The sequence below is a fragment of the Gavialis gangeticus genome, unplaced genomic scaffold (genome assembly GCF_001723915.1).
Source record: "Gavialis gangeticus isolate Ggan-Ray unplaced genomic scaffold, GavGan_comp1, whole genome shotgun sequence".
Classification (NCBI taxonomy): Eukaryota; Metazoa; Chordata; order Crocodylia; family Gavialidae; genus Gavialis; species Gavialis gangeticus.
In genome coordinates, this window is record NW_017729034.1 from 33,586,692 (window position 1) to 33,592,687 (window position 5,996).

Sequence of the window (5,996 nt, forward strand, 5' to 3'; positions counted from 1 at the left end):
AGATTCCAAGTACCCCTTGTTAGACTTGAGGCACCCACAGTAAAGGCCACCACTTAGTTTTCACTTGTGTTTTGGCTACAGACAAAAATAGAGCAGTTCTGTTGTGAAGATATCAGAAAGGCCACAAGAGGTCAGAATGTTTTTAATGCCAGAGAGTTCAAATAGGAATCTGTGGGTTTATCTTGTCATCTCATGACATGCAAGAGACACAGAGGACCTGTACAGAAACTTCAGCCAAGCATTTTTGTCTTTTCCTCAGTATTCACATTGATAAAAAGCATCATGTAAAAAATTATCTTTTTCTGTAGATGCCATTAAAGAACTGGTGTCCTTTTTGGGTTATGCCACCGGAGGGCACTGTACTATTTTTGCTGCATCAAATCTAGCCAGTATATCAGGCCCAGGAGGATATAATGAGCAAAATGTTGTAAAAACATTATAGTTCAAATCTGCCATGCTATATATTTGCTTGTATCTAGCTAGATGCATCCATGTATAACAATGTGTACAAGTGGTGGTTACAACAGATGTTTTTAATAACAGGGATGATATATTTGCATGGCAGAAAGAAGTTTAATAAGGCACTAGGAAGCAACACCCTGGGTTCCTAGCTTAAAGGTTACCTGCAGTGTAGCCCAGGGGTTGGCAAACCACGGCCTGGGGCCTGAATGCATCCCACCAGGCCATTCTATTCTGTTCATGGGGCCCTTAAAAAATTTAGAAAATTAATATTTATCTGCCCTGGGCTGCCTGTCATGCAGCCCACGATGGCTTGCCAAAACTCAGTAAATGGCCCCCTGCCCAAAATAATTGCCCACCCCTGGTGTAGCCTCTATAAATAGTTTTCTTAGTCCCACTTCTGTTTTCGAAGGAACATGCAATACAAAAACTCAGCAGAACATTCTGCAAGGCTTCCTGTGCAGTGCAAAGTCACATGTAGCAGTGGTCAGAACCTTGTGCTACTTACTGAGGGAGGGTCTGGAGCTCACAGATGAAATGCAGGAAATAGTCAATGTTGTTTAGGAAGAGGTACGCCAAGTATCTCACAGATGGTGCCAGTTTGGCACCTCCTTTGTGTAAAGTCTGGCAGACATTTTTGCGAGTAATGAGGATGCATCTAACCTTGGCCCCCAGTAACACCAGTAATTAAACCAGAACTTGTTTGAGAACAAGAGCTACACTGAGAATGCCAACATAGCATCATCAACAACAGGATATTGCCTAACCTAAACCAGCAGAAAGCAGAAGTACTGAAAAGCAGTAGTCAGCTGGGACATATTGGCAGAGTGAGATAACTGGTTGCCTATTGAGAGCATTTTGTGACTGAGCACCACCTGATTTAGGTAATTAATTTTCTTTCTTATTTCTGGCTTATCCCTTGAATGCCTGTAGCATAGGAATGGGCAATTATTTTGGGCAGAGGGCTGCTTACTAAGTTTTGGCAAGCCATTGAGGGCCACATGACAGGCAGCCAGGGGCAGATAAATATTAATTTTCTATTTTTTTTAGGGGTCCCACGGGCCAGATAAAATAGCCTGTCAAGCCGTATCTGGCCCATGGGCCGCATTTTGCCCACCCGTGCTGTAGCAGATGCAAAACAGTAATCTCAGAAGTGTTTTAACTTATATGGGTTGTAAAAGGCATGTATACTGTGTCTTCAAGAAGCTTTGGATTCTTTTCTCTGGGGATAGGGACAGACTTTCAAAAAGCCCAAGCTTGAACTGATTCAGTATTTGCAAGTTGGTCTAACCTGCAGAGAGTGAACTGGTTTGCAAGTGGATAGACGTTCAGCACATGCCTGCAGTGGCCCAAGCCAGAAGCCCAGGGCTGCTAGTGCAGCCCTCCCTTCCACAGGGAAACTGAGCTGAGCAGGGGGCACATGGCCAGGCCCCAGCAGGCCCGCCCCAGCAGCTCCATGACAGCCAGGAGCAATCTCGGCACAGGGGTGCCTGGCCCCAGAAGGGAAACCTTTCCTTTCCTCCCCCTCTGCCACAGGGCCAGGAAGGGGGCCCTGTTCAATGCTGGGGGGGCTCTTTTCCCTCCTCCTCCCCTGCTGCCACTGTGGGGAAGGGAAGGGAGGGGGGCTCTGTGAGGCTGCCTGACCCCAGAGGGGAACTCTTCCCCCTGCTTCTCCCCCATTGCTGCAGGGTGGGGAGAGGGGCCTCTATGGGCTGCTGTCCAGCCCCAAAGAGACTCTTCCTCCCGCTCCTCCCCCACCAGGGTAGGGGAAGTCTCTGTTCCCTGCTGGGGGGAACTCTTCCCCCTTCTCCTGCTCCCCTTGGAGGAGCAGCGGGAATGCGGAGCTCAGCTGTGCAGGGGGCGGGGGCTGTAGGGACCCACGCACTCCCCCATGGTGTGCAGGCCCAGCTACCTGGCAGCAGCAGCAGCAGGTGGGGACATCAGGGCACTGGTGCCTAATGCAGGCACAGCACTGCAAGGAGGAGGGAGCAGAGCTTGCCTTATCCCCAAGGCTCTGCTCCCTGCACCTGTAGCTCCAGCCCTGGCAGTGGGGGAAGCCCCACATTGGAACCTCCTGTTTCCCTTACTCCCAGCTGTGCAGTCCCTGCACTGTGCCAGGAGTGGAGGGAGTCCCCTCCCCTGTTTTGCCACAGAGTCTAGCACAAGGCTTCGCCGTGCAAGTGCAGAGCTGCAGGCCTTCAGTGTGGAGCCCTGGGGATAGAAGCGGCCAGGCAGGCAGCACGGGGCTGTGTTCCTAGCCCCCAATGCAGCAGTGGCTGCCTCTATTGCAGGGGTTCCATGCTGTGGGCCTGCAGCTCCACACTTGCACAGGGAAGCCCCCCACAGTCCCTGACATCCCCACCTGCTGCTGCCAGGTATCAGGGGCTGCACGCCATGGGGCAAGTGTGTGGGGGTCCCTGCACATCCACCCACACCCTGCCTATCTGAGCTCTATGCTCCTACTGCCCCTCTGGTGGGAGGAAGAGGAAGGGCAAGAGTCCCCACCAGCATGGAACAGAGTCCCCCTCCCCACCCTGCAGGACAACCAACCCAGCATAGCCCCATTAAGGTGAAGGGGGCAGGGAGAAGGGTTAATTCCTCCCTCCATCCCTTCCCTGCAGCTGGGGTCTGCCAGCTCCAGGGGCCACTGCTGCAGCCCCCTCTCCTCTACTCCCAGGCAGACAGGGAGACCCAGGCTCAGGTGGGGGAAGAGAGGAAGGAAGAAAGAATTAACCCCCTCCCTGCCCACTTTGCCTGAGCCAGGGTATGCCCACCAGTGTCTCTGCTAGGGCTGGTCCCTGCTCCAGCTAGAGAACAGAGGGGAGGGGCCAGCCCCACTGTGGAGCAGAGAGCCCCACCCAGCCCAGGGAGCATTCTGGGATGCTAGGAGTGTCTGCTTTATCTTAAGCCAGCAAGGGGTGTGGGACAGACATTGCATAAACCGGTTTGAACCATATCAGTTAAGTCTGATACTACATTCAACCAGGTTTATCTCATACCAGTTTCAGCCATTTTGAAACTGGTTTATGTGCACTGACTGTCTGTTCTGTTACAGGTTTATAGAAGTTTCTGATTGCTTAAATCAGTTTGTGTGTAATGTCTGTCCCTAGCCTGGGTGATTTAGTACCCTACTGTTTACATTAAGTATTTTTTGTATCAAAGAAAAGAGTTGTGTAATTTTTTTTTTTTTTTTTTTTTTTTTTTTTTTTTTGTGTTCTTTGATTTTTTTTTTTTTTTGTGTTCTTTGATTTTTTTTTTTTTTTGTGTTCTTTGATTTTTTTTTTTTTTTGTGTTCTTTGATTTTTTTTTTTTTTTGTGTTCTTTGATTTTTTTTTTTTTTTGTGTTCTTTGATTTTTTTTTTTTTTTGTGTTCTTTGATTTTTTTTTTTTTTTGTGTTCTTTGATTTTTTTTTTTTTTTGTGTTCTTTGATTTTTTTTTTTTTTTGTGTTCTTTGATTTTTTTTTTTTTTTGTGTTCTTTGATTTTTTTTTTTTTTTAAAAAAAAAAAAACAAATCAAACAACACACAGAACAAACAAACCACACATACGATTTCAGAGGTGATTTCAGCTGAATGTTTGTTTACCAGGGACTTTTAAGACAGTATTTGTGTGTAGCACCTCATTCATTAGATCTCTGATAATGCCTGCAACACACTGATAATATCTGGCAGTATTCTTGCAACACTAATATTAATGAGAGAAAATTTCCCCTCTTCCAGTCTGTCAGCATTTGGTACCATAGAGTGGCTTATGCGCCTATCAGTTTCATGCCCACATTTCTTGCAACAATATGATGTCATCACCTTAATGTTCTGTTACAGGAAAATTTGTGCTAACTCATTCTCCAGGCACAATAAAAGTAGCAGTGGTCAGATATTTCCTACTACTCTTAATGAGGGTTTGACTTGAAACATACTTAATGCATTCTCCATTCCTAAATTAGAATAATCATCCTTGTTGACCAATCAAGACCATTTTCTTGATAATAAAGGATTGTGAGATTTGGAAAGTGTAGAGTTAGGAGTGCCAGAAGCTTCTTGGGGAAAAAGTAGCTCCTAGATTGTGTCAATATTTATCACTGTATTAATGCAACAAATAAAGGAGGCAGGTGCATCAGCTGAGAAAAAGTTATCAAGTCAAGACTGGTGACAGATATAAACCAGAGCCTTGTGCTGTTCTCATTAAAATTTAAAGCAGCTGCCATTGCCTTTAGGATTCTAGTAGGATCAGAAGCAGACACAAAATGACTAATATGCTCTTTAGACAATTTTAATTACATGGAGGTACCACCTTTTTGTACTACCATGTCCTACTCTGGCCAAGTAAGGGAAAAAGAATATGTGAAAATTAATTTAAGGCAGTGTAGGGTTATTGCAAACAAAATTAAATAATACATTCGAGACAAACTATAACAACATTAGACAGTGATGAACAGTACATGTGCAACTGGTCACAGAAAATACTGCTTGATTAACTGAAATAAAGTATATGATTAAATAATAGAAGATTGTCATAATACCTAGGCACCACAGAATAAAATAAATTTTTGGTTTTCCTTGGGCAAATCCTGACCTGGTTTAGATTGACTTAAATGGAGCCAAGACAATTTAAACCACCTCGTGATTTTTTTTTTTTTTTAAATCAAAATTAAATATTTTCTTCTTTTAAAAAAGAATAAATCTTATTAAAAAATTAAAGTATGACAACCTGTACCAAGACCTAAACTTATTTATTAAAATAAGTTCAAAACTAAAAAGCATGGTGCATCAATAACCCCTTCTCAAATTCAGTAGTGTATGGATGTAGACAGGTGCTAGGGGCAAAGCAGAAGGGACAACTCTGGTTGCCACCAAGATCATGAATACCAACACACAGCTGCCAGCAGCAGCTGCTTTTCTTTGCCTCCTCCCCCTGCACTCCTCAAGTTGGCGTTCAGGGCGATTGCCCCCATCCTGCCCCCCCCTCCTCAGTTGTATCACTGCTCAAATTTAAATGAGTTAAAGGATTTGGCATTCAACTATCTATAGAATTGTGGTGAGGAAACATTTAAGTTTTAAAGTCAGTTCAGGATTCATAACTGTCAAGTTGTCACTTAAGTAAGTTATATTCAGTAGGGATGTGTGAAACTTCAGTCCTTGATTCAGTTCAGCGGAGATTCAGCCCAATTCGGTGGCTAAATCTCCGAATCAAATCAGAGGACTCTTTAGTCTTTCCGAATTGAATCAGAACCTTCCAAATTGATTTGGAGAGATTTGGAAAGATTCAGTGATTTGGACATAGATACAGCTTTAAATGTTTTTTCTACATACCTCAAGGTACAAGCACAGCTTGTGAATGCTGCCATGCTGGGGCACACAGAGCATCCCACAGGAGTCCAGGGGGGGCCTCTGTGTGCTCAGTGGTAAGCCCAGAAGTGAACTAGAACTACTTCCAGTCCACTTCTGGGTCCACTGGGGAGCACATGGGGGGGGCCCTGGTGCCCCCCCAGCTCAGTGAGGCACCAGTCGCAGAGCTAGGAGGATGCTGGGGGGCAGGG

At 45.3% G+C, this 5,996-nt stretch overlaps 1 protein-coding gene across 2 annotated transcripts in view; it reads left to right on the forward strand.

The window, feature by feature from the left end:
• Positions 1-1,231: 1,231 nt before the first annotated feature.
• The window catches only part of NLRC4 (NLR family CARD domain containing 4), a 32,398-nt gene continuing 27,633 nt past the window's right edge, over positions 1,232-5,996 (forward strand). The window contains exon 1 of one of the 2 annotated variants that reach the window (XM_019527659.1): positions 1,232-1,343. The gene's annotated coding sequence lies outside the window, so the exon portion shown is untranslated. The remainder of the gene's footprint in view (positions 1,344-5,996) is intronic. The other variant, XM_019527660.1, reaches the window with a different exon arrangement.